This window comes from Crocodylus porosus, unplaced genomic scaffold, assembly GCF_001723895.1.
Source record: "Crocodylus porosus isolate Cpor-Errol unplaced genomic scaffold, CroPor_comp1, whole genome shotgun sequence".
In the NCBI taxonomy this organism is placed as follows: domain Eukaryota; kingdom Metazoa; phylum Chordata; order Crocodylia; family Crocodylidae; genus Crocodylus; species Crocodylus porosus.
The window spans coordinates 103535329-103540358 of record NW_017728947.1 but is presented as its reverse complement, the minus strand read 5'-3'; positions in this window follow the sequence as shown (position 1 = coordinate 103540358).

Genomic DNA, 5030 nt, shown 5'->3' with positions numbered 1-5030 from the left:
AGTTTTCTCAGGACTCCTCGGAGTAGCGTTGACGACCATGAGTGACCAAAGGAGCCTTCGCTGGACCCTATGTAGAACCACTGCTAGTAATTCCTACCTACCTGCTCCCAGGAGGTATGAGTTAGGCCCTCATCTTGATGTTCATGTGAGTCAGGTTGTGCTCATGTTTCAGTGTATACCAGTTCAAGGATTTACTGCCTATCCAGCAATTTGAACAAAGTTAAGTTTCTTTATTATATAGAGGCTAGGGGTTGTTATTGTCAGGAAAAAAACAGCAAAGGAGAGAATCCCAACCTACAACCACGTGAGATATTGTATATTTAATATACCAGGGAATTGCTGAGATTTTCCTTATATATAAGTGCTCTCTGCAAAGCCAAGGTGGCAAATATTTGCAAAGAGCACTGTAATAAGACTGTGATGTCTTAATATTGCAGTCCAAGCAGCATCAAGCTTTATAGGAAAGAACGCAAGTAGTAATTCCAATTCAGAAACTCTGCTTGTAAAAGGCTTTTAAATAATATCCTTCCCCTTAACGAAATTACAGGCACAGTTTCCTCCTTTAATAGCACTCTTATGCTGGGTAATCTTGTTTTAGTTATGGTTTGTGATGGGAGGGTGCCGATAACTACTTTAGCTGTCCCCCCTGGAGTTTTCCTCACCGGGCTCCAGGAAGAGAGAGGTTTTTTGGTTTTTGTTGGGTTTTTTTTGGAAAGAGGAAGCCCTCATTTCCATTTGCTCTTAACAGAGAATAATGAACATTTTATTTGACTAGTAAGATAAAGCATAACACTGCATAAGCCTGGCACAGAGTCTTTCCTTTCCAATGAATTGTGTTACGTGGTCCACATTGTAGAAGTGTCCTTTTTATTTCCCTATCCACAATGCAACACTTCTTAAGGAGAGGATGGCAGGCACTGGCCAAAAGAAAGGCCAAAGGCTGCCTCTAATCCTTGCTGAAACAAGAGCTAACAGAGCAAAGGGTGGGAGGCAAGTGTTTGAATTCAAGATCACTGAGGCAATAATAGCCATTTCTCTGACATCCTACAAAAACTTAGTTTTGCAGTTGTCCAAATAAATGAACCCAGGAATCTTAATCCATTTGTGGCCACTGCTGTATGTGATAGTGTTGCTGTGTGGTCAACTTTGCAAAACAATGATGTAGAAATAGTCCTTCTTCTCTATTCTGCAGATTGATGCCACATAGGCAGCCCATGTGCCACTGAAGAGCTAATTGCAGGATCAGGGATCAGATCTGATCTTGCATGTACTCACTCAGTCAAATCTATTGACTCTAGTGCTAGAAATACATCTTTACTGCCATTAGCCCTATACATGCACAGCAACTAACTCCTATTCTTTCCTGAGCAGCAGCAGCAGGATGGTGCAGTTCTCATAACTTTCAACCCCTTTGATAGCAATCGGCTTAGATGAGTTTAGCTGAGGGGACAGTCTGATTTCTCCTAATTTGGCCCACAGAGACTTTACTGCTAGTGATGATGTGTAAGAAGCAAAGAAGTCAGAATGATTTTTAGATCCCATGATGAATTTGCAAGGCTGGCAGCCTGAACAACTTCTTTGCTTGTAAACTGAACACTTTGATATAATTTTTACTAAGGCCCAGCAAACTTGGAACATTAAAGTGCCGGTTTTATAATCAAAATAAAAGAGGAGGGACAGGTCTGCCAAAGGAACAAGGTGCACATTAAATTAAATTACCCACCAAACTTCAGCTTCAAATACGTTTGTAACAGGTTCAGTGGGGAACACCTAAAACCATGATGTTGTTGCTGCTTTTAAACAGATCGGTTACAGTAGTGCGTAAGGACCAGCCCAGACTGGAGCTGTATCCTGTCAAGCGCTGTGCAGGCACTGCGACCCCCGCCCCCTCTCGGTGCTTCCAATCTAAACAGCCAAGAGAAAGAGAGGCTGGGGGATGGGGTATAATCCACCAGCAGATTGAGCAGTGGGACAGGAGAGGTTAGGCCGTGAGATCAGCTACTTGGAAAGAAAAGTGCAGGTAGAGGTGGGTAAGAAGCTGTTTCAGCTCATCTCCCGCCTGTCCTGGAAAGCACTCCTTCTCTCTGTCTTTCATATGCATGTGCTGCTGTCAGCAAGACCAGCACTCTCAGTGACCTCTTTCGTGGACCCACCAACATCCCAGGTAGGTTCCCTGGTGATGAGCGAGAAGGGTGACACACAGTGCTGGATTATGACATGTTGCGGCCCTAAACTATGTCCATTTTAAGAGGCGCCATATGATGAAAAATAATCCATGAAATCCATGAAAATAGATTTTCATAACATTTTAAGATGAATGATTGCTACTTCTGCACAAATTTATGAACTTAATATTTATAATAACTCTTGAACCATATAGATATGTATATTTTTGTCATATTAGAATGAAAATGCCCAGGTTTTTTTTTTTCTTATTTAGAGGCCTCTCATATTGTGATGCCCTAAGCTGTAGTCTAAATATCTTAAGCCTAAATCCAGCACTGGTGATGCAGAAGCTTTTCCCACTGGTCCCCATGCTTGTTGGGCTTCTTGGTCAGACAGATTCTCTAGTAGATGATTAGGCTTGAGATTTTCCCCAGAGTGACCCCACTGGAGGGTCTTTCTCCCCTGTGGACTGCCTGATGCTAAAGTGTGAGCAGGTCATCAGTACCCCTAAACCACCATCCATTCCACGTCCTGGTCTGAACCCAGTTTGTGCTTGTTCCAGTTAGAAAAGCTGGCAGTTGCCCTTTGCCTAGTTTCTTGATGAGCTTGGCCGGCAATGCTGGGGCATGGACTCATGCAAGATAGTAATCGGGTAGAACCAACCTACCTTAGGTGGGTTTTTTTTCACTTTTGGTCAGACAACTACATGCTTGAGGGTGGAAGGAAGGATTTCTTCCAGGAAATGAAGCACTGGCTGTTTTGTCCATGAGCAGCACTGGTTGCCTTTTTTGATTGCATCTGAATAGGAGGAGATACAACAGGAAGCATGAGGAGGGGAGCGCAGCTGCCAAGTGGATCCCCACAGAGAGCAGGGCAACTGAGTTGCTTGCTGTAGGGCAGTGGTTTGTAAACCTGGTTCCAGGGCACCCTGCAGTTCCACGATACCTCGCTGGGGTTTTGTAAAGAGACAGGAGGTATCGGCAGAACGGGCAGGAAGGCAGTGCGCTGCCGTTGCTGGACTGAGTTTCCTGGTCAGTGCTCAGGATAGCGGTTGTGTGGCAGAGAAAATGATACGACAAGGTTCTGCGAGCAGGAAGTTTGAAAACCACTTCTCTAGGGTGTTTGAGTTTTTTTAATCTACTTTTTATTTTCAAAGGTTTCATGGAAGAGAAGCATGTTAGGAATGAGTAGAGAAATGGGAAAACAACTGGGAGGGCATTTCCAAGAAAGAGCATGTTGACTCCTCCCATCCCTTAGAATTGGAAACCTGTAACACCAAGCTATACAGAGACCAATTAACTTATCGGGGCAGATGCAGCTCAGGCTTTTACTGGCTAAAAACTAGGCCCAGGGCCCCAGCAGCAGAAAGTCAGCCAGGGGGAGGGAGGTTGCAGCAACAAGACACAGTTGCAGCTCCCTTTCTGCTTTGGGGCCTGCTGAGGCCAGTCCTCACCCGAGATGTGGGCAACAGCAGCTCAGGCAAGGAGGCAGTCAAGGACAAGCTGATTTGTTCCATCCTCTGTGCAATCTCTGGCAGGGGCCTCCTCTTTGCCAGAGGGCAAATATTGAAACTGTGCTTCCAAGTGGTAGTCCCAAAGGGGAGTGTCACTATCTGTCTTCTTGCAAGGTAGCAAAAGGGCACAGCAAATGGGCACAGCAGCCCCCCTGGCTCTCCAGAGAACTGGCGGACCACCTGCATCTTAAAAGGAAGACCTACAAAGGACAGAGGACTGGAACCACCCCCGAGGAGGAATACCGTGCTCTAGTCTGAACCTGCAGAGAGAAAACCAGGAAAGCCAAGGCTGCGATGGAACTCCAGCTAGCTACAAATATCAAGGATAATACAAAGTCCTTTTTTAGATATGTGGGGAGCCAGAGGAAAATCAAGGGCAACATTGGACTCCTGCTAAACCAGACGGGACAACTGACAACCGATGCCCATGAAAAAGCAAACTTGCTAAATGGAAACTCTGCGTCAGTTTTTCACCAGTCCCATGGGACATCAGGGAGGCCCGGGTGAGGGAGATTCCTTACCCCCCATCAGTGCTGACCTTGTGAAGGAACACCTTGACAGGCTGGATACCTTCAAGTCAGCTGGCCCTGATGGGTTACACCCAAGGGTACTCAGGGAGCTGGCGAGCATCGTAGCCCAGCCCCTGGCACGGGTCTTCAAGAACTCCTGGTGCTCTGGTGAAGTGCCGGATGGTTGGAAGAAGACTAATGTGGTGCCTATCTGCAAGAAAGGGAGGAAAGTGGATCTGGCTAACTACAGGCCCATCAGCCTGACCTCTATCCTGGGGAAGGTCTTGGAGAAGATTATCAGAGAAGCATCCTTAACAGGCTAGCTGACAGCAATATCCTGAGGGATACCCAGCATGGGTTTGTTGCGGGTAGATCTTGCTTGACCAATCTCATTTCCTTTTAGGACCAGGTGACTTATCACCTGGACAAGGGGGAAGAGATTGATGTCTTATATCTTGACTTTAAAAAAGCCTTCGATCTGATATCCCATGATCACCTCTTAGCAAAATGGGCTAGCTGTGGCCTTGACCTCACCACGATCCGTTGGTTGGGGAACTGGCTCCGTGGTTGGACCCAGAGGGTGGTGACTGACGGAAGTCAATCGTCTTGGTGTGCTGTGACCAGCCCTCAAGGCTCTGTCCTAGGTCCTATACTGTTTAACATCTTCATCAAAGATGTGGACATTGGTGTCAGAAGCGGATCCAAGCAGATCTTGACAGGCTCATGAAATGGGCAGACGAGAACCTGATGGTGTTTAACACCGAAAAATGCAAGGTTCTCCACCTTGGGAAGAAAAACCTGCAATGCGATGCTGTGGCTAGTAAAGTGACCAAAATGCTGGG